The following is a 24,415-nucleotide window of genomic DNA, read 5'->3' on the forward strand; positions in this document are numbered from 1 at the left end:
GTACGCCTATGCCCGAGTCTTGAGTGCAAGTAAGTGTAGCGTTAGCCATCCGTGGACACGTGTTTCGAGGTAGTTGCCTCTCATCAGCAGGGAGTAGGTGAGTGTGTAGGGTTGTTGTGTAGGCTGCTAAAATAAGTGTTCTCAGGTAAAGTAACTCTCGTAGCGCGCAGGTGTGTAACCATGAGCTCGTCAGCTCCACCGGCTCAAGGAGCCTGAATATTAACAAAAGTCCAATTGGTCGCACACTGCTCCACCTACAAGCGTGTAGCCCCAAAGAATTGTGGTCCCTGAAGTCAGCGTCGGCGGGTACGCCTATGCCCGAGTCTTGAGTGCAAGTAAGTGTAGCGTTAGCCATCCCTGGACACGTGTTTCGAGGTAGTTGCCTCTCGTCAGCAGGGAGTAGGTGAGTGTGTAGGGTTGCTGTGTAGGCTGCTAAAATAAGTGTTCTCAGGTAAAGTACCTCTCGTGGCGCGCAGGTGCGTAACCATGAGCTCGTCAGCTCCACCGGCTCAAGGAGCCTGAATATTAACAAAAGTCCAATTGGTCGCACACTGCTCAACCTACCAGCGTGTAGCCCCAAATAATTGTGGTCCGTGAAGTCAGCGTCGGCGGGTACGCCTATGCCCGAGTCTTGAGTGCAAGTAAGTGTAGCGTTAACCATCCCTGGACACGTGTTTCGAGGTAGTTGCCTCTCGTCAGCAAGGAGTAGGTGAGTGTGTAGGGTTGCTGTGTAGGCTGCTAAAATAAGTGTTCTCAGGTAAAGTACCTCTCGTAGCGCGCAGGTGCGTAACCATGAGCTCGTCAGCTCCACCGGCTCAAGGAGCCTGAATATTAACAAAAGTCAAATTGGTCGCACACTGCTCCACCTACCAGCGTGTAGCCAAAAAGAATTGTGGTCCCTGAAGTCAGCGTCGGCGGGTACGCCTATGCCCGAGTCTTGAGTGAAAGCAAGTGTAGCGTTAGCCTTTCCTGGACACGTGTTTTGAGGTAGTTGCCTCTCGTCAGCAGGGAGTAGGTGAGTGTGTAGGGTTGCTGTGTAGGCTGCTAAAATAAGTGCTCTCAGGTAAAGTACCTCTCGTAGCGCGCAGGTGCTTACCATGAGCTCGTCAGCTCCACCGGCTCAAGGAACCTGAATATTAACAAAAGTCCAATTGGTCGCACACTGCTCCACCTACCAGCGTGTAGCCCCAAAGAATTGTGGTCCCTGAAGTCAGCGTCGGCGGGTACGCCTGTGCCCGAGTCTTGAGTGCAAGTAAGTGTAGCGTTAGCCATCCCTGGACACGTGTTTCGAGGTAGTTGCCTCTCGTCAGCAGGGAGTAGGTGAGTGTGTAGGGTTGCTGTGTAGGCTGCTAAAATAAGTGTTCTCAGGTAAAGTGCCTCTTGGAGTGCGCAGGTGCGTAACCATGAGCTCGTCAGCTCCACCGGCTCAAGGAGCCTGAATATTAACAAAAGTCCAATTGGTCGCACACTGCTCCACCTACCAGCGTGTAGCCTCAAAGAATTGTGGTCCCTGAAGTCATCGTCGGCGGGTATGCCTATGCCCGAGTCTTGAGTGCAAGTAAGTGTAGCGTTGCGCGCTACGAGAGGTACTTTACCTGAGAACACTTATTTTAGCAGCCTACACTGCAACCCTACACACTCACCTACTCCCTGCTGACGAGAGGCAACTACCTCGAAACACGTGTCCAGGGATGGCTAACGCTACACTTACTTGCACTCATGAGTCGGGCATAGGTGTACCCGCCGACGCTGACTTCAGGGACCACAATTCTTTGGGGCAACACGCTGGTAGGTAGAGCAGTGTGCGACCAATTGGACTTTTGTTAATATTCAGGCTCCTTGAGCCGGTGGAGCTGACGAGCTCATGGTTACGCACCTGCGCGCTACGAGAGGTACTTTACCTGAGAACACTTATTTTAGCAGCCTACACAGCAACCCTACACACTCACCTACTCCCTGCTGACGAGAGGCAACTACCTCGAAACACGTGTCCAGGGATGGCTAACGCTACACTTACTTGCACTCATGACTCGAGCATAGGCGTACCCGCCGATGCTGATTTCAGGGACCACAATTCTTAGGGGCAACACGCTGGTAGGTAGAGCAGTGTGCGACCAATTGGACTTTTGTTAATATGCAGGCTCCTTGAGCCGGTGGAGCTGACGAGCTCATGGTTACGCACCTGCGCGCTACGAGAGGAACTTTACCTGAGAACACTTATTTTAGCAGCCTACACAGCAACCCTACACACTCACCTACTCCCTGCTGACGAGAGGCAACTACCTCGAAACACGTGTCCAGGGATGGCTAACGCTACACTTACTTGCACTCATGACTCGGGCATAGGCGTACCCGCTGACGCTGACTTCAGGGACCACAATTCTTTGGGGCAACACGCTGGTAGGTAGAGCAGTGTGCGACCAATTGGACTTTTGTTAATATTCAGGCTCCTTGAGCCGGTGGAGCTGACGAGCTCATGGTTACGCACCTGCGCGCTACAAGAGGTACTTTACCTGAGAACACTTATTTTAGCAGCCTACACAGCAACCCTACACACTCACCTACCCCCTGCTGACGAGAGGCAACTACCTCGAAACACGTGTCCAGGGATGGCTAACGGTACACTTACTTGCACTCATGACTCGGGCATAGGCGTACCCGCAGACGCTGACTTCAGGGACCACAATTCTTTGGGGCTACACGCTGGTAGGTAGAGCAGTGTGCGACCAATTGGACTTTTGTTCTTATTCAGGCTCCTTGAGCCAGTGGAGCTGACGAGCTCATGGTTACGCACCTGCGCGCTACGAGAGGTACTTTACCTGAGAACACTTATTTTAGCAGCCTACACAGCAACCCTACACACTCACCTACTCCCTGCTGACGAGAGGCAACTACCTCGGAACACGTGTCCAGGGATGGCTAACGCTACACTTACTTGCACTCATGACTCGGGCATAGGTGTACCCGCCAACGCTGACTTCAGGGACCACAATTCTTTGGGGCAACACGCTGGTAGGTAGAGCAGTGTGCGACCAATTGGACTTTTGTTAATATTCAGGCTCCTTGAGCCGGTGGAGCTGACGAGCTCATGGTTACGCACCTGCGCGCTACGAGAGGTACTTTACCTGAGAACACTTATTTTAGCAGCCTACACAGCAACCCTACACACTCACCTACTCCCTGCTGACGAGAGGCAACTACCTCGAAACACGTGTCCAGGGATGGCTAACGCTACACTTACTTGCACTCATGACTCGAGCATAGGCGTACCCGCCGACGCTGATTTCAGGGACCACAATTCTTAGGGGCAACACGCTGGTAGGTAGAGCAGTGTGCGACCAATTGGACTTTTGTTAATATGCAGGCTCCTTGAGCCGGTGGAGCTGACGAGCTCATGGTTACGCACCTGCGCGCTACGAGAGGAACTTTACCTGAGAACACTTATTTTAGCAGCCTACACAGCAACCCTACACACTCACCTACTCCCTGCTGACGAGAGGCAACTACCTCGAAACACGTGTCCAGGGATGGCTAACGCTACACTTACTTGCACTCATGACTCGGGCATAGGCGTACCCGCTGACGCTGACTTCAGGGACCACAATTCTTTGGGGCAACACGCTGGTAGGTAGAGCAGTGTGCGACCAATTGGACTTTTGTTAATATTCAGGCTCCTTGAGCCGGTGGAGCTGACGAGCTCATGGTTACGCACCTGCGCGCTACAAGAGGTACTTTACCTGAGAACACTTATTTTAACAGCCTACACAGCAACCCTACACACTCACCTACCCCCTGCTGACGAGAGGCAACTACCTCGAAACACGTGTCCAGGGATGGCTAACGGTACACTTACTTGCACTCATGACTCGGGCATAGGCGTACCCGCAGACGCTGACTTCAGGGACCACAATTCTTTGGGGCTACACGCTGGTAGGTAGAGCAGTGTGCGACCAATTGGACTTTTGTTCTTATTCAGGCTCCTTGAGCCAGTGGAGCTGACGAGCTCATGGTTACGCACCTGCGCGCTACGAGAGGTACTTTACCTGAGAACACTTATTTTAGCAGCCTACACAGCAACCCTACACTCTCACCTACTCCCTGCTGACGAGAGGCAACTACCTCGGAACACGTGTCCAGGTATGGCTAACGCTACACTTACTTGCACTCATGACTCGGGCATAGGTGTACCCGCCAACGCTGACTTCAGGGACCACAATTCTTTGGGGCAACACGCTGGTAGGTAGAGCAGTGTGCGACCAATTGGACTTTTGTTAATATTCAGGCTCCTTGAGCCGGTGGAGCTGACGAGCTCATGGTTACGCACCTGCGCGCTACGAGAGGTACTTTACCTGAGAACACTTATTTTAGCAGCCTACACAGCAACCCTACACACTCACCTACTCCCTGCTGACGAGAGGCAACCACCTCGAAACACGTGTCCAGGGATGGCTAACGCTACACTTACTTGCACTCATGACTCGAGCATAGGCGTACCCGCCGACGCTGATTTCAGGGACCACAATTCTTAGGGGCAACACGCTGGTAGGTTGAGCAGTGTGCGACCAATTGGACTTTTGTTAATATTCAGGCTCCTTGAGTCGGTGGAGCTGACGAGCTCATGGTTACGCACCTGCGCGCTACGAGAGGTACTTTACCTGAGAACACTTATTTTAGCAGCCTACACAGCAACCCTACACACTCACCTACTCCCTGCTGACGAGAGGCAACTACCTCGAAACACGTGTCCAGGGATGGCTAACGGTACACTTACTTGCACTCATGACTCGGGCATAGGCGTACCCGCAGACGCTGACTTCAGGGACCACAATTCTTTGGGGCTACACGCTGGTAGGTAGAGCAGTGTGCGACCAATTGGACTTTTGTTCTTATTCAGGCTCCTTGAGCCAGTGGAGCTGACAAGCTCATGGTTACGCACCTGCGCGCTACGAGAGGTACTTTACCTGAGAACACTTATTTTAGCAGCCTACACAGCAACCCTACACACTCACCTACTCCCTGATGACGAGAGGCAACTACCTCGGAACACGTGTCCAGGGATGGCTAACGCTACACTTACTTGCACTCATGACTCGGGCATAGGCGTACCTGCCGACGCTGACTTCAGGGACCACAATTCTTTGGGGCAACACGCTGGTAGGTAGAGCAGTGTGCGACCAATTGGACTTTTGTTAATATTCAGGCTCCTTGAGCCGGTGGAGCTGACGAGCTCATGGTTACGCACCTGCGCGCTACGAGAGGTACTTTACCTGAGAACACTTATTTTAGCAGCCTACACAGCAACCCTACACACTCACCTACTCCCTGCTGATGATTGGGAACTACCTCGAAACACGTGTCCAGGGATGGCTAACGCTACACTTACTTGCACTCATGACTCGGGCATAGGCGTACCCGCCGACGCTGACTTCAGGGACCACAATTCTTTGGGGCAACACGCTGGTAGGTAGAGCAGTGTGCGACCAATTGGACTTTTGTTAATATTCAGGCTCCTTGAGCCGGTGGAGCTGACGAGCTCATGGTTACGCACCTGCGCACTACGAGAGGTACTTTACCTGAGAACACTTATTTTAGCAGCCTACACAGCAACCCTACACACTCACCTACTCCCTGCTGACGAGAGCAACTACCTCGAAACACGTGTCCAGGGATGGCTAACGCTACACTTACTTGCACTCATGACTCGGGCATAGGCGTACCCGCCGACGCTGACTTCAGGGACCACAATTCTTTGGGGCAACACGCTGGTAGGTAGAGCAGTGTGCGACCAATTGGACTTTTGTTAATATTCAGGCTCCTTGAGCCGGTGGAGCTGACGAGCTCATGGTTACGCACCTGCGTGCTACGAGAGGTACTTTACCGGAGAACACTTATTTTAGCAGCCTACACAGCAACCCTACACACTCACCTACTCCCTGCTGACGAGAGGCAACTACCTCGAAACACGTGTCCAGGGATGGCTAACGCTACACTTACTTGCACTCATGACTCGGGCATAGGCGTACCCGCCGACGCTGACTTCAGGGACCACAATTCTTTGGGGCAACACGCTGGTAGGTAGAGCAGTGTGCGACCAATTGGACTTTTGTTAATATTTAGGCTCCTTGAGCCGGTGGAGCTGACGAGCTCATGGTTACGCACCTGCGCGCTACAAGAGGTACTTTACCTGAGAACACTTATTTTAGCAGCCTACACAGCAACCCTACACACTCACCTACCCCCTGCTGACGAGAGGCAACTACCTCGAAACACGTGTCCAGGGATGGCTAACGGTACACTTACTTGCACTCATGACTCGGGCATAGGCGTACCCGCAGACGCTGACTTCAGGGACCACAATTCTTTGGGGCTACACGCTGGTAGGTAGAGCAGTGTGCGACCAATTGGACTTTTGTTCTTATTCAGGCTCCTTGAGCCAGTGGAGCTGACGAGCTCATGGTTACGCACCTGCGCGCTACGAGAGGTACTTTACCTGAGAACACTTATTTTAGCAGCCTACACAGCAACCCTACACACTCACCTACTCCCTGCTGACGAGAGGCAACTACCTCGAAACACGTGTCCAGGGATGGCTAACGCTACACTTACTTGCACTCATGACTCGGGCATAGGCGTACCTGCCGACGCTGACTTCAGGGACCACAATTCTTTGGGGCAACACGCTGGTAGGTAGAGCAGTGTGCGACCAATTGGACTTTTGTTAATATTCAGGCTCTTTGAGCCGGTGGAGTTGACGAGCTCATGGTTACGCACCTGCGCGCTACGAGAGGTACTTTACCTGAGAACACTTATTTTAGCAGCCTACACAGCAACCCTACACACTCACCTACTCCCTGCTGACGAGAGCAACTACCTCGAAACACGTGTCCAGGGATGGCTAACGCTACACTTACTTGCACTCATGACTCGGGCATAGGCGTACCCGCCGACGCTGACTTCAGGGACCACAATTCTTTGGGGCAACACGCTGGTAGGTAGAGCAGAGTGCGACCAATTGGACTTTTGTTAATATTCAGGCTCCTTGAGCCGGTGGAGTTGACGAGCTCATGGTTACGCACCTGCGCGCTACGAGAGGTACTTTACCTGAGAACACTTATTTTAGCAGCCTACACAGCAACCCGACACACTCACCTACTCCCTGCTGACGAGAGGCAACTACCTCGAAACACGTGTCCAGGGATGGCTAACGCTACACTTACTTGCACTCATGACTCCGGCATAGGCGTACCCGCCGACGCTGACTTCAGGGACCACAATTCTTTGGGGCAACACGCTGGTAGGTAGAGCAGTGTGCTACCAATTGGACTTTTGGTAATATTCAGGCTCCTTGAGCCGGTGGAGCTGACGAGCTCATGGTTACGCACCTGCGCGCTACGAGAGGTACTTTACCTGAGAACACTTATTTTAGCAGCCTACACAGCAACCCTACACACTCACCTACTCCCTGCTGACGAGAGGCAACTACCTCAAAACACGTGTCCAGGGATGGCTAACGCTACACTTACTTGCACTCATGACTCGGGCATAGGCGTACCCGCAGACGCTGACTTCAGGGACCACAATTCTTTGGGGCAACACACTGGTAGGTAGAGCAGTGTGCTACCAATTGGACTTTCATTTGATTTACTTGTCAGTCCCTAGTAAAGTGCACTGAGTCAGCCAGGGCCTGTAAATCTAATGCTACTAGTGGACCTGCAGCACTGATTGTGCCGCCCACATGAGTAGCCCTGAAAAGGTAACTCGGACCTACCACTGCAGAGTCTGTGCGCAGTTCGTAACTGCCTTGTCGACTTGGCAAGTGCACCCACTTGCCAGGCCCTAACCTTCCCTTTTCTTACATATCAGTCAGCCCTAAGGTAGGTCCAAGGTACCCCTGTGGGCAGGGTGCAGTGTATGTGAAAGGTAGGACATGCCCTGGTGTGTGTGACATGTCCTGATAGTGAACTACTAGCAATTTCGTTTCTCGCTATTAAAAGGCTATCTGGCCCATAGGAAAGCAAGGAAGTTAATTTACAAACATCTTATAAATATAACATCCCATTGGGACCGGATAGGAAGATAAAGTTTAGTATGCCTGAACTCAGAATCTAAAGATGCATCTTTTATTAAAGGTGATTTTTACATTCTGTGTTTGACAATACCACTTTTAGAAAGTAAGTATTTTCTTGCTTTTCCATCCTGTGTGCCTCTGCTAGGATGTGCATTGACTGTCTGGCTTTAGAGTGGCAGGGTTTGGGGTGGCGCATTATCTCAGACGGCCACCGGGGGGTTGATGTGTGTCCTTCCTTTCCTGAATGAGTCAGGGCTGGGCTGAATAGACCTGGGCTGCATTCGGAGTAGTCGGACGAGTTGTCACTAGCACCTGAATAGGCCCGGTCTGCATTCAGAGAAGTGGGAGGAGCTGTCACTAACACCTGAATAGGCCTGTCTGCATTTAGAGTGGTGGGAGGAGATTTCCCTTGCACCTGAATAGGCCCTGTCTGCCTTGGACAATGCTGTCTCCACCTGCTGGGAAGCTGGGCCAGAGAGGACCAAACAGGTTTGGACTACGCACAGACACTCTCTGCCTGAGAGAACAAATGAATTTTGGGTATAATTACTGGTGCCCAGACCCTAGAACTTTAGAACGTCTTTAGACGAAGAAGACTGCCAAGAAGAAGAGCTGGAGTAGCAGTGAGGAGGAACTACCACTTTGCTGTGTGCTTTGCTGTGTTGGCCTGCAGTGGCAGCATCTGTCTTGGGCAGTGAAAGGTGTGGACTGGAATTTCTACAACTTCTTTCTTTGAGCATCTCCAAGGGCATGGGGTAGAGCTTGCCCCCTGTTCAAGAAGTCTCAAGAACAGCAAAGACTTCAAGTTCTTCTGCCCTCAGCAATGGGGGACTGTGTGTTTTGTGCTGCAACAGAAGAAATAGCAACCAGACGCTGCTGACGACTCCGTGTCCTGAGGGCACCGCAGAGGGCACCGTGGCAATGCCGCACCGCAACCCTGGTCTCACTGATGACGCCATCTGACGCCACCACCGAGTCACTGCTTGCACCGCAACCTGTGGGTACCACACTTAGCACCACCTCGCTTCACGACGCCGCCTTAGTATCCCCGACAATGACGCTTCACACCAACATCGACGCCGCTGCTTGCAACGTGGTTCGAGGGGGCCACTCATAAGTTACACGATGCACCATCCTCATCCTGCACCGCAGCCTTGGCCTACCGAGCCTGCGCCATGGACTCCAGTTCATTAGCCAACGACAGCTCTTCAGCAACAGCAATGCAGCTGCCAGCACCGCGACGAGCAACGCATGACTTTGCACTGCGACTCCAGTCTCACCAACGACACCATTTGATGCCGCCACCAAGACACTGCACGCACCGCAACCTGAGGGCATCGCACCCCGCCCTGCTGCATTTCGCACGGCAGCACCCGACGCCCGTCGATGCCAGCGCTCCTGACTTCACTAGGAATTCGATCTGCAATGCGTGTGACTTCAAGGGCCCAACGACTCCTGTACCGACCTCTGGAACCAACGCCTACGGACGCCGTGCTTTCAGAAGCTCAAAGAGAGGTCACCGACGTCCTGCATTTCTAAAAGGTACTGTTTTGCGGGTCTTCCCGATACCGTAGCTGGCCCGCGACGCCGCGGTCAGCCAGAACTGTTTGGATTTGTTTGTTCACAACGCCGTGGTAGCCCTGGACAGAGCTATCGACTTCAAGGAACTATGTTTCAAGGTTATCTTGATAACTGAAGATTTCTAAGTACAGTATGGTGGATTTTTATCATTTTTCGTCTTGTCCTGAGTATGCAAAAATATTGGATATTTTTCTAAACTGGTCTGGTGTCCTTTTGTAGGGCTTACACTGTATTACTGTTGGTAATGTGCAAACGCTTTACACACTGGCTCTAAGATAAGCCTGACTGCTCATGCAAAGCTACCAAGGGGTTGAACAGGGGTTCAATGTAACTCCCTTATCCTGACTATGAAGAAGGGTCCCTATCTGGACAAAGGTACCTATCTCTGCCAACTAGAGACCCCCATTTCTAACAGTGGACAACACATTTGTTATTTAAAAGTCAGTTCAGCGTTGTGGCCGTGAAACCTTTTGCATTTACTTACCAGGCCTGAGGGCTTTTTAATGACAAAAAGCGTGGTCCATGAAGGAATTGGCCCAATTAGGGTTGCTCGGGTCACTCAAGACCACCTCTCGGCCTTCCACACAAATGAAGAGTCGGTCAGACAGTAAAGAATACAAACCAAGTTATTTATTAGTATCGCGCTCGAGTGGAGTCCAGTTTGACCAGCATCCTAGGATTGCTGCAGAGGGACTGACCCCCACCAACATAGCATCAGATATTATACATTCCCAATACCCAAAAGACCCGCCCAGACTGTAAATTTCCAGTTGGAGCAGGTTAACAAAGGAGGCAAAGAAGGATGAGCTACCCTCCTGGGACCGGGTACATGCTATCTTTGCTTCAAGGTTACTCTGCCCGTGCCCGCCACTCTAAGGATGAGAGCAGGCCTATCTAACAAGAAAGGTATGCAAGAACACAGTATCTATTCATAAGTGCAATGAAGCTCAGCCTTGGAGGGATTCAAAAAACATTATTGTAACTGCTTTCTGCTGAGGCAGGCACAGAGAGACAGAAGTTAGTTTCGATCATCATACAAAATGCCAGCTGAATGCAAAATGGTGCCACAAATCCTGACTTAAGCATAATGCTAACAGAGGAGTCGGACGAAAATACTTTCCAGTCCAACATCCATCATATAATCACATGCATGTACAATGAGAATGGTGACACAGTGCATACACAAGAAAGACTCTACACATAATGGAACCAAAAGAAGGATGACATGCTCACTGTAAATTTAACAGGTGTGCGAGCGGTGATTTGCCAACAATAGTGATAGATACAGGCCTTATACTCCTGTGCAGAATGTCCACATCTCCATAGGGTCTATATCAAAAGAGTACACACATTTATCTGAACCCTCTGGCCATTCTTCATTTTATATCTCACTAATTATCATATGCACACTAAATGAACTATGACATGACATGGCACAGGGAATTTGTGTTCAGAGTGAGAGTTCCTCTATTCAGCATTGTAACTGTAGTAATTATGAACCACATTTTGTCCATAGCATCATTGCATGCAGTCAGGGATCTGGGGGTATACAGCACGTTGAGGTGTAGTCATTAGGCTAGGCAGTGTCTCACACATTTACATTACCCATTCTCAGAACAATATATGTGATCTTTGGCTTCATTACAGCTTCACCAGTGTCTCTGTTGCCAACCTCCACACATACTCAAGCGCAAAAAGGTCTAGCTCATGTATGGACTATTCTGTTTGCTAAATCGGAATGGATTAACATTGCCTTGCACTCACAGGCACATACTAGTGTACAGTAACAGAATGCGAGCATTATGAGCACTTTAAAATGATTAGTCATACACTTATCATTACCTCTGGAGCAAGGACCTCGTCCACCACGACCTCCAGCTCCTCAGTGGTGAAGGGATGGGCCCTGATGTTCGGTGTACGTTCCATGACTGTGTCCAGAGTACAGGTGTACAGAGTACAGGTACAGCAGCAGTTAGTGGTGATGAATGGCAGGCAGCTGTATGAATGCAAGTGCCAGGTGTGGCTCTCTCACGGACATTTATAGGCCCCTAGGGTTGTTCCAGTGGTACACCGCTGATGCATTAGGACCGCCTGGTTTGCATATTTCAATTGTGGCCAATATGTGTCACAGTAGTGGTGGAGCACGCCTACCGCTCCTGTAAACACATTGTGAATTAGCCTTGTTGCTTTGCGTCTTGAATCACTGACCACAATACATTTGACAAAACTAATTTCAGCTCGTTGTAAAGTGAATTGAGAGTGTGACATTTTCTACTTAAGTATGCCCACACATGTCATGTGAGTAGACGTGATCAAAATCTGTATTTCCTCACTCACATGTCAAATTTACTCCATGTGAGCATGCATACAGATTATCTTGTTGAATAGCATATCATTTTTGTGAATATGCTAATGTTTGGAATGCTATCTCATCCCACAGTCATGATGGAAAGATCCTGTCTCTGTGGACAGTGCTGTATTCATATTTATAGTTGACCAGCTTACACTCACTGGGCTTTGTAAGGACGTTGTGCTTAGTGTGATTAAAGCTTGAGGTTGTGCAGTGACAGCAGCTACATCCAACTCTGCATTGATGCTTTTATCCACATGTGCTGTGTCAGCTACACACAGGGCTGATGACACACCATGTAGCAGTGTACGATATACCATACACATAGTCTGATTTAGATTTGACAGTAGTTATTATGTACATTCTGGCTACATGAATGACTGCAGAAGATCAAGGTGTCCATGCATGTTACTTGTGCATCAAACTGTTTTTACTGTCCTGTCAATGTTGTGTTTGTGTTAGTCATAATGTAATATGTTACCCACATCTCCTCTCTGACTCACTTTTGCATCTGTCCCCTGCCACTAAACGTAGCAGACGAGCACCTGTGTATCAGCCTGTCCCAGAGCTTGAGCCAATGGAGGATACCAACATCATTAAGAAATTCTGTCTGAATCGCCCTACCCTTCAGGAGCTATGTGCTCAGTTGGAGCCACATTTGAGGCCTCAGAGAACATATCCAATAGCTCTGACACCAACAGTTAAGGTGATGGCCGCACTGCATTTCTTTGCCACTGGTTAGTTTCAGTACACGGTGGCCATCGCAGGTGGGATGTCTCAACCTATGTTCAGCATGGTGTTGCGTGATGTCCTGTCCGCATTGTTGACCTACAAAGACAGCTACATTCACTTTCCAAGGAGACATGACTTGGCAGATGTGAAGGGGGAATTTTATGACCTTGGTCACATACCTAATGTTGTTGGTGCCAGTGACTGCACACACGTTGGCCTAGTTCCACCACAGGCACGTGATCTACCGTAACAGGAAGCACGGCCATTCAATTAATGTGCAAGCGGATCTGATTATCTCCCATGTATGTGCCAAATTTCCGGGTTCTGCACATGACTCCTACTTATTGCGTAACAGTATCATTCCAAAATTGATGGAAAAACTGCATTCAGAGCGTGTGTGGCTTGTTGGTGAGTGACCTGTGTTGAGTAGTGTGCTGTGTGTGACATGCCGTTCTCCTCAACTGTTTCTATTGCAAACTTGGTCTGTGTTTCTCACAACTAGGAGACTCTGCTTATACCAACCGGCCTTGGTTGCTGAGCCCACTGAGGAATCCAAGGACACCAGGGGAAGTCCGCTTCAATGATGCCCATGGAAGGACACGTCATGTAGTGGAGCGTGCTTTTGGACTTCTGAAGGCTAGATTTAGGTGTCTGGACAAGAGTGGTTATGCACTACTCTACTCTCCCCAAAAGGTGTGTCAGATCATAGTCGCTTGCTGCATGCTACACAACCTGGCTGTGTGCAAAGAGATCCCCCAATTCTGGATGATGAGCAGCAGAAGCCCCCCGCTGCAATTCCACACATGCCCAGTGACGATGATAGTGAAGAGGAGGAAGGACCTGCGTCAACAGGTCATCGGCAACTACTTCCCTTGAGTGTAAGTTACCATTGAACTACTGTGACAGTGTCTGTTTCCCTTGCTGTTAGTGCCGAAGCATATATGATGTGTGTGTATGCTGGCTGTTGTTGACACACTGCTAAGAGCTAATGTGCGTGTCACAGGGTTTGGGTTTCCACTTACCTCATGTGGGAAACAGCCTTCCCACTGCAACCATTACAACGCATGCCATTAAATTTGCATGCCGTTGCAAGGCAAAAGGTGTGCAGCAGTGGGTAGAAGGTGTTGGATTTAACTCCAACACCTTCCCTACTGCTGCACACACTGGAGTTGGAATAAGACATTAATCTAATTCCAACTTCCGCTCCCCCGATAGAAAGTGAGGGTAAAGTTTTGCATTGCAACGGCATGCGATGTACTGGCATGCGTTGTAACGTCACATATTCCCTCATGTCTATGTTGATGGTGTAGGTCAGTGTTATGTGTGATGAATCTTGTACAGTGTTGACTAGTGGTGTGTTGTTGCTGTCATGCCATCATATGGCAACTCAATGTCATCCTCTTGTTTCTTTATAGGTTCCTCCACCCATCAACGTCTCATCACAATTAAAGCTTGGGGTACATTGGAAACTGAGTTAACATTGTACATCCTGTGATAAACATGGAGCTGACACAAAGGTATAGGTGTGTAAATAGTCTTTTTTTCTAATTGATAGTGTTAAATTTGCAGTGCCAGAAAAGTTATTTGTGCATAGTGAGTGTATGAGTTGTCAGTGATGGTAACAGAGACAAATAGAGTAGTCACCACAATGATGAAATTACACAGTCCAACTAACTCCTGCCATCAACATGGCAATGTGGGATTGGATGATCAACAAAGTCAATGTGCTGTGCATCACTGGTGCCATCATGGCTGGCTGAGCGACTTGGCTTTGGTTGGTGCTTTGTTACGTGATCCTCCATACTTTTTTGCTGATAACCCCTCTTGCATTTGGCAGAAGGGCCTTTGCAGCAGGCTCTGAGGTGTCTGAGGAATCATTGTCTTGTTTTCTGGAGACACGGTGGTCAGAAGGATTTTCCATCCGCCATCGTAATGAGCCCCCAAGTTAATAAGTTGTCTTCAACTGTGTCTTCTCGTCTCGTAAGCCAAATGTGTATTTCATCTGCTATTGCTCATTCCATCAAATCCTTTTTCCACTGTGCCACCGCTGGGGGTTCTGCCGAAACCCAATGTATAGCTTTCAGGCGCCGTGCAAACATCCTGGCTTCCATCTTCGTCTGCTACCTCCTTGGGATGTTGCCCAAGTGACGCAGTTTAACCGACCCCTCTAGTTCTAGCCTGTGATTCTAATCAGGTACAGTCCTACCTCTCTCCATAAGCCGACTATGCACACAACCCAAGTCATATGCAAGAAATTTGCCACTGAGCTCTCATGGGTACCCTTGGGGAAGGCATTGGCTCCAAAGCCCTATGGGCCCGCTCGACAACAAACCACCTGAACAAGCCCTCTGAGGAGAACTCACTCTTTATCCAGTTCTCCAGAAAGTTCTCCATGTCCTCCCCCTCTGCCTCTTCCGGTAACCCCAGAAATCAGAGATTATTGCAGTGGGAGCAGTTTTCCACATTTTATGCCCTATACTGCAGGGTAGATTGGCATGGAGGAGGTTCACGTCAATAGAGATCGTCTCAATTTTCCCCTCAAGGACTGTCCGGGACTCCTGTATATCCTTCAACAGCTCCACTCTCAAGGGCTTCGCTGCAGTCTGCATCTGTTCCAGGGACCGCTGAGCTTCCATCAAGCACGTCATTCTCTCTGTAGTAGACTGCGGGGTCGCATAGTTTATCAAGGTGTTCCCCTGGGTGAGCTTGTGCACTTTCTCTTTGCCCCTGATAATCTCAGTGGCCCCACTGAGCATTTTCCAGTCTCAGCTTTGCCCCACAGGGCCATTCCACTCCCCGCTCAACACACTAATCCAAGTCCGTACCAGCACCAACCAGTATGGCCACAAGTCACCTGCCCCCAGCAGTGAACACCTCAACCACATTGTACCTGTTGTAAAGTATTTGGTAAGGCCAAGCCTCCAAAGTGCATTGGTCAGAATCTCCCTTCCCCTCTCAGAGTGGCCTACCGGGACCCTGGCACCTGGGTGCCCACCCTTTGTTGCATACCTACCAAGCTGGTCCACTGTCTTCTCAAGGGAGGTGGGGGGACGGGGATAGTTTCTCCAAACCCCTCCAAGCCCCAGGGCCTGTCTCCTACTGGTTTTCACCCACAAGGCTTGCCCGAGGTCCTGTGCTGCCAGTGCTTTTCTCTAGGAGCCACGCACCACCTCAGTGTGGTGCCCGCTCCTATCTAGAATACACCATTTCCTCGGCCACATAGGGCCTTCAGCACTCCTCACTACCCATGCAGTCCGCCCTCAGGATGCTCCCTCTGTCCCTCTTTCACTGCGCTGTCCCCTGCTGAGCCCGCCCTGCAGCTCAGCAAACCACAGCGGCCTTCAGATGTCCCATGCCATCTCTAAGGAGGAGTCCAGCAGCAGCTCCACACTTCAGGCTCCACAAGGGCCCCTCCACACCAGCCTCGACCAGGCGAGTTGGCCCCAATAGTGGAGAGGCAACTGCGAAACAGGCCCGGAGGGCCGCAACCCTCTCAGTGCGCGTCTCCATTACTAGCGTCACACCCGTTGCACCGATAGGTGGGGTCCTGAAGTGCCAATGGGGAACCATCTTAGGTGGCTTTTGTTCAGGGTTCTGCAGGATTCTGTTTTGGGGCTGCTGGAGCAATTGGGAATTGTGTCCGATTTGCCATCTTGCTTGGCCTGAAATTTTATTGTTATATGTTATTCTTTCAAAGTCCAGTGCTTTCTCTACTGTTGATTTGAAGGGAGAGTGAACAGTAAATCGGACCCCTCGGAAGGCCAACCTTTCCTCTACTTAGCGCTGGGATGCCTCCGGGTAGCCATGCGCTCTAGAAATGCCTTTTCATTCATCCATTCATTCATTCATTCATACTGTTGCTTAAACTGGAGAGGGATAGTTAATGTAATGGCTCCAAATTACAAAACCTCCCATATGCTGCTTAGACTGGAGTGACAATAGTAAAGCTAACCCCTCCAAAGTCCAATGCTTTTCTGATTATTGCTTCAACCACTGGTTCCCAATCTGCGTGCAGTGGCACCCGGGTGCGCCATCAGGGCTATACAGGAGTGACACACACTAAGCACGCAGTTTGGGAGCCACTGCTCTAGAGTTTGATACAAAGGATGGAGTACTGTTTTTGAGGAAAGCTAGAGGTGCTCTTAGGTCAGCTGAATGATTTCCACACACACGAAAATATGTGCAGGTGAATCTTTTTATAAATATAAAAAACATCTTTCATGATTTACGAAAGTTGTTTTAACTCATTAAAAGCGTATTTGTGTGCATGACCTAAGGTTACATACAAAAAAGCCTTGAGAATCGGGTCCCTGTATATTTCTGTAATTGCTCAGATTCAACATAGAATAAAAACTGATATGCATGCTAAAAGCCACCAGGTGGCGGCAGCGGATAATGATAGAATGAGTGCCTGACAAACCAGAGGGACACTCTATTTGGGACAAGTAAGTGTTTTTCAGCTACAGAATGAATGTGCGTCTGATGCCGGCTCTCCAGAGTTTGTGATTTGCGATGCATGGGCTGTTTAGTGGTTGTAATGAACAGACAACACATTTATTGAGCATTGGCCGGTCAAAGAGAAAGATCTAACTATGTGTTGGCAAACTTTCGCTCTGTTTAGAATCTCCACAGACAAAATACTTTGGCAGAGATTTGTGATTTCTCAATACTGCTGCCTATAATCTGGAACAATTTAGTGTTGAGAAACTGAAGAACTTTTCTGTGGGTCCAGAAAGAGGCTATTTCCTTTTATAGGGAATGAAAATGGATGATTTATGATGTAAGTAAAGTTGACGAGAAGAACACAAGGAGCTTCACAAGCAAAGTGTGGGTTTATTCAGGAACACAAGAGTACAGCGTACAACTCCCCATCTGACCGGACTCGTAACTGCCTGAGCTCGAATGCAGCCGGGTTGAAAGAATCAACAAAGAACATTCCTTGGTTCTAGAAGCGTGAAGGGAAAGGACACAAAGGAAGGGCTAGAACCAAGTAAACCCCATTAGAGGATAAACATTTACAACACATCTTCTCCCTTACAATTAAATATAAGTCACAAGATTAAAAATAACACCATGTAAATGTTAACATAAATAATCGTTCAAGAACATAGGTGGTCTGCGTAATAAATGAATCTGAACACTAGCACAAATAATCATTCAAGTATATAGGAGGTCTGTGAACTCTTCCACTCCTGGTTTCAACGCAAGAAGGACACTCCTGAGGAACCTGACTAATAGAAGTTTGGGAAAACTGCTCACTAGAACAACTTTGAAAGGCATCAGCACCCCCCTCGCCACTGCGAGAAATTGAAGAAGCAGATGGATTTGCTTCAACCAAAGTAGAGAGCATGTAACCAGTGTTGCACATGGATTCCTGAATCAGGTGATTGGAAAAGTTAGAAGAAGAAGATTTTTGATACAAAGCAACTCTCCTAAGATTCCACTTCTGACCATTGTCAAGTACAACATAATCAGGAAAACTTTCCTTAACTTTATAAGGACCCTTGAACTTAGCGAGACCTTTAGTAAACCTCCCCGGTTTAACCTTAACCAAATCACCACAAGATATGGACCTGGAAAAAACCCTGTTTTCATGCAAGCAAGAATCAACCTTACTGTTATCAGATACTTTGTTCTTGATCCAAGAAGGTGTCAATTTGGTACCAGGGCGCCTCCCTCGCATTAATTCAAAAGGAGACTTCCCCTTATATTCATGAGATGTGGTACGGTAATCCCATATCATGTCTTGCACCATCTCATTAGTAAAACGACCGGAGGAACAAGACATTTGTATAATGCCTTTTACCACTCTGTTAGCCCTCTCACCAGCACCGTTCCCTTGAGGATTGTAAAGAGAAGTACGGGGGGTGTGTTACACCACAGCCAGACAAAAAGGTACGCATTTTATGTGAAGTGAGCTGTGTGCCATTGTCAGTTATCATAATTGAAGGGCAACCTTCTTCTAAAAATAAATCCTTTAGAAACTTTATAGAACATTCAGTAGTAATGTCCTTTACAAACTTGACAGTAAGCCATTTAGAAAACAAATCCACAACAACGATGGCAAAACGTTGGTCTAATGGTAATTCGTCCATAGGGCCAATAAAGTCAAGCCTGTTCAGGAGCAGAAATACTGCTCAAGGTTTGAGTAGAAGCTAGTTTAAGACTTTTTTCACTGTCTCTGCAAACTGGACAATTTTCAACCCAGGCAGAAACCTGTGCATCCAAACCCGGCCACCAAAAATCCGCCTTAATTCTACGCTGAGTGAAAGTCTGTCCCAAATGGCCTTCATGGGCCAATTTCACTAATTTGGGTCTCAAGATAAATGGAGGAATAAACTTTTCCCCTCTCATAAAAATATGATCGCCATAAACAGATAATTCATCCAATACCTTAATAAACGGACGGACCGAGGGTTGAACACAACTCTCACGTCTTGCTCCTAATCTAACCAAATCCATGACATTTAATAAAACACTGTCTTTAGACATGGCAGAACACCACTCCTCATTATCAAAAGTACCATCACTCAATCCCACACATCATGAACAAATGCAATAGCACCATCGTCCTGAACTTCAGATGAGTCATTTTTACAACTTTCACTCTGCATAGACAATCTCGACAAACAATCAGCTTGTATATTGCGCCATCCTTGATTATAAGTTATATCATACTGGTACTCCTGAAGCCTGGATGCAAGCCTAGCCAGTCTAGGAGAACCTTTACCAGCCCCACCAGGAGAAAAAACACGAATCAACGGTTTATGATCTGTCATAAGCTGGAACCTGGTACCCCAAAGGTAACTCCTAAAATATTGTACGCCCCATGCGGCAGCCAAAGCCTCTTTCTCAATCACTGAGTAATTTTGTTCTGAAGTGGAAAGAGTGCGTGATGCAAATGCAATAGCTCTATCACCTTCATCAAATTTCTGGAGAAGAACAGCCCCTAAACCAGTTGCGCTTGCGTCCACCATAAGCACCGAGGAACGTCTGATGTCAAATGATGCTAAAACTTTAGCATCACACAATTATTTTTTTATTGCATTGAAACACTCAGTATGACCCTCACCCCAAGCGAATTTCACACTTTATTTTAGTAAAAGTCTTAAGGTCAGAGTTTTATCAGAAAAATTCCTAACAAATTTTGAATAAAATTCAATAAGTCCCTTAAAAGATCGGAGTTGATCTTCATCTGCGGGACAAGGAGCTAAACGTATGGCTTCCAACAAATCCTTTTTGGGCTTAACACCCTGTGCAGAAATTTCATACCCTAGATATTCGATCTGTTGTACTAAAAATGAGCACTTTTCTTTGCGAAGAATTAAACCAGCATCTCCAATCCTCCTTAGAACCTCTTTAAGGACACAATTAGGATCGCCAATAGTTTCCCCAAAAATTAAGATATCGTCTTGGAAAAACACAACCTTATTGATACCTTTAAACAATTCTGTCACCATCCGCTGAAAAACACTAGCAGCAGAGGTTAGACCAAATGGGAGCCTAGTAAATTGGAATGTACCCTCTGTAGTAATAAATGCAGTGAGGCTTTTTGATTCATCATGTAAGCGAAGCTGATGGTATGCACTCTTAATGTCTAACTTGGTAAAAAAAATTGCACCTCTTAATGTGGTAACTAATTCCCCAATGTTAGGAAGAGGAAAGGTATCAGCTATGACATTTTTATTGAGAGACCTAAGGTCCAGACAGAATCTAATTTTTCCATCCGATTTGCGGGAAATCACAACCGGAGAAATCCAAGTGGATGCCTCAACTGGTTCGATAATTCCACCCTGTAGCATTTCATTAATTAGAGATCTAACTTCATCTCTAACTGTAAGGGGAACTCTCCTAAGTTTATGTTGGATGGGAACAGAATTTTCCTTTAGCAATATCTTGTGAACATAACTCATTTTCAAATACACTGCTCGCTTCTTGTAAAATACTATAAAGTGAAAGCTCATCTACAACCATCACTTGGGGAAACGCCCTAGGGTTCACAATTATATGTAGGTCATACTGGTGAATCCACCCGAGGATTGGAGGACCATCAACAGCAACGTAAACTTTACCTTTTGTGGACTTGCCTGAAAAAGAAATGTCAGCATTGAAATATCCTAACAAATCTATATGTTCACCTTGATAACCTGTAGGACATATGTCACTGGATGAGAGGGATAAATCAGACCATTCTTTTCTGAATACAGGTTCAGGAATTATTGTGTATCTTGAACCGGTATCCACCATTAATGTTATCACATGACCATTGATATCAAAGTCTGCCCTTGGACGTTTTTCCCTCCTCTCATTAATAACATTAACATCTATATTGGAGTCATTTACTATTAAAATCTTATCTTTCTCTCTTAATTTCAATGAACTTATCCTCCACAACTGCTACTTTAGGCTTTCCTTTATATCTACACATTTTCGAAAAATGACCCATCTTGCCACATTTTAAACACTCTTTGTTGTTGGCAAAATAGAATTTAGCATCAGAGGCATGTGTATTGCTACCACATCTAGAACAAAATTTTGTGGGGTATTTTACAAAGGTATTTTTCTTTCCGAAGGATTTTCCTTTAAATTTGGGCGCCGCGATAGACTCCTCATCAGCACTTTCGCACTCTTGCATATTTTTCTCAGATACTTCAGATATCTGTGCTTGGGTACTGGATCTCTGTAATTCCTTCATGCATATTTAAGATTGTTCAACGACTTTAGCCAAATCCACTGCAACCTTTAGTGATGGATCCTTGGCTGCCCAGAGTCTTTCTTGTATCTTTTTATTATTGCACTGCACAATCAATTGGTCGCGTATTAGTTCGTCTGCCATGGAACCAAAATTGCATTTCACAGATAATTCTCTTAACCGTGCTACAAAATCGTCAATAGACTCATCAATACGTTGTTTGTGTGTATAAAATTTATACCTATTCATGACTAGATTTTCCTCCTTTGTGAATCTTACTTCTAGTCTACACAGCATCCTTGTACTCATTGGGTAATGCTTGACCAGTAGCTTGCAATGCTTGAGGAAGGTATTTAAAGATACGTTGTGCTTCTTTGCCAAGGGCACCTAATAATAACGCTTTCTTCCGCTTTGCAGAGAACTCCTGACCATCAAGGGCATCAAAATAGTCATCAAACATAACTATCCAGTCCTCCCAAGGAATTGCAGGTGTTCCTGGTTCACTTAAAAAGGGTGGAGGAAGGGCTACAGTGACTTGCTGTGCCATGATGGTGAAATGAAGCTATGTGAGGTATGATTATAGTCACGAATGTGAGAATACAAGCCCTATAAAAGCGGAAGAATGTAAAATAAATTGTGACTGGGGATGTGATCCTCCACGGTTGATTAACTAGAAATGTCTTTGCTTAAAAATATGAAGGTACACACAATATGAACGCACAAGAAGGTAAAAATAAATAGTCACCAGTTACCAAGTTGATAAGTTGATTTCCGCCATAAAAGAATCAAGTATCTTCGCGTGGTACTGAAGAATCTTCAATATTCTTGGCGCATCAGGCTACCGTGTCTTTAAAGACACTACAGTGCACGTTGTGGGTTAATGCGCAGAGTCCGAGATCTGCTAGTGAAGTCAGCGTTCTAGCTGCTTCGCATCCTGAATAATTCCAAATGTTTCCCCGAAGTGATTTGATGATGTCGCAGCGCTACGCTGTGCCAGTAGATGGCGCTCTGAGTTCGTCGTGTGAACACTAAGCGTAACTAGGCAACGCTTGTCACGCGTGAACTCGCGCGCGAAGAGAATTTATTTCACAGTTGGGGATGACGTAGGTGCCAAGCACCTCCAAGACGAAACAGGACCCAAATCGCCTGAATCCAAGAGGATAGGAACGGATGCACAAAGACAATGCCGATGCCGTCGCACGCAGGATCCGATGTTTGGGGAGAGTCGCCATCCAGAACATTTTCCAAACCACACAAAAACCACACACGAGTCGCGGTCCAGTCAGCTTCAAAGATCGTCGCCAAATGATGTAAGTAAAGTTGACGAGAAGAACACAAGGAGCTTCACAGGGTAAGTGTGGGTTTATTCAGGAACACAAAAGTACAGCGTACAACTCCCCATCTGACCGGACTCGTAACTGCCTGAGCTCGAATGCAGCCGGGTTGAAAGAATACATAAAGAACATTCCTTGGTTCTAGAAGCGTGAAGGGAAAGGACACAAAGGAAGGGCTAGAACCAAGTAAACCCCATTAGAGGATAAACATTTACAACAATTTACATCAACTGTAAACAGCAAGCGCAGGTTTGATACAGACCACATTCTTTGTGGATTTCGGTTTATGTAACTATGCAGTGCTTTAAATGGGCCGGTACTGTCTGGTACGGAGTACCGGCACTTTTTTATTTTGGGAGGGAGAGTACCGGCACTTCTCAAGAAAAATGCTATACTTATAATTGGAGAGTACCGGCACTTCTTAGAAACAAGCAGCCACTCTGCTACAGAGTACCTGAACTTCTATTTTTCCATTTCAAGCACTGACTATCTGCATTTACTGTTTGCCTCCGCGAGACAGAGGGAGATTGTGAGAGGATCTTCCAGGCTGAGTAGAGGCGGCCTGCACAGGCAATTGCTGTGGTATTAACGGCTTGAAGTCCTGCTGCCCAAGGGAATCGCTCGTTGCTATGGTGACCCATGCGAGGTTTCGGAGTTCTGTCAGAGACTTTGGGGTATATTCACAAGAACGTGTGATAAACATCACCAAAAAATGTCAATGCAACTACACACATCACAGCCTATCGTGGGAAAATAACCCCACGTTAACGTGGAATTCACAACAAGGTGGTACCATGCGAATGTCCGTGATACAACCACCTCGACGGAGATAAAAACACAAACCACAATGCGAAAAAACATTCGATGAACCAATTCGCGATGAGGAAAGCAGGGATAAGCACCGCCAGGCCCGCGATACACACAGAAGGCGGGAATAAGCACAATAAAAGCCTGAAAAAAAGACAAACCAAACAGAAAACAACAGCCAAGAACAATGGAGGCAATCCGAGCCAGCAGACAACCCCACAAGCCCCATTGGCAACAAAACATTGTACATGGCAGGCCATCTCGGACTGGAAGAAAACCTGAACATCCGGAATGATATGAAAAGGCACAAACAAATAGAAACACACCAACAACAAGAAGGAAGCAATGCACACCTGAGGTGGGATTCCAGCGCCACACAAGGAGCTGGATGACATGGAGGAAATGGTGTCTACCACATCAGTCCGTAGATGGTGGCAGGACTCGGAGACAGCAAACTGCCCAAAACAACAGACACAACAGCAACAGGAAGAGGAGCAAGCAGGGACTGGGGATACCAGGGGAGATGGGCACAATGGCACACATGCACAATTAGGCACAGCACAACTGCAGACAAACCATGCCCAAGATTAACAACACCAACTAGGAGCATAAGTCACACAACCCGGCAAAATCACTACACTGAACAAGCACAGAAGTGAAAACCACACTTCCTGAAAGGGAGAAGGGTGACCCAACTCAGAGCTGAAGGGACATCTCACACACAATGCAGCACACACACATAGGAAGCAGAGCACCCCAACATCCAACACAATGTGGTACAAACACCCACATCTGCACAACCTAACACAGGACACAAGTGCACCCGCCTGTGGCCGGTAAACGGCCATACG

The 24,415-nt window shown here is 47.6% G+C and overlaps 1 long non-coding RNA gene across 1 annotated transcript in view; it reads left to right on the forward strand.

The window, feature by feature from the left end:
* The window catches only part of LOC146830572 (uncharacterized), a 152,754-nt gene extending 130,800 nt beyond the window's left edge, over window positions 1-21,954 (forward strand). The window contains exons 2-4 of the long non-coding RNA XR_014961166.1: window positions 13,234-13,609; window positions 14,147-14,248; window positions 21,841-21,954. This is a non-coding gene — a long non-coding RNA (uncharacterized LOC146830572). The remainder of the gene's footprint in view (window positions 1-13,233; window positions 13,610-14,146; window positions 14,249-21,840) is intronic.
* Window positions 21,955-24,415: the final 2,461 nt, after the last annotated feature.

Source organism: Triturus cristatus, chromosome 5_1 (assembly GCF_964204655.1).
Source record: "Triturus cristatus chromosome 5_1, aTriCri1.1, whole genome shotgun sequence".
NCBI classification, from domain to species: Eukaryota; Metazoa; Chordata; class Amphibia; order Caudata; family Salamandridae; genus Triturus; species Triturus cristatus.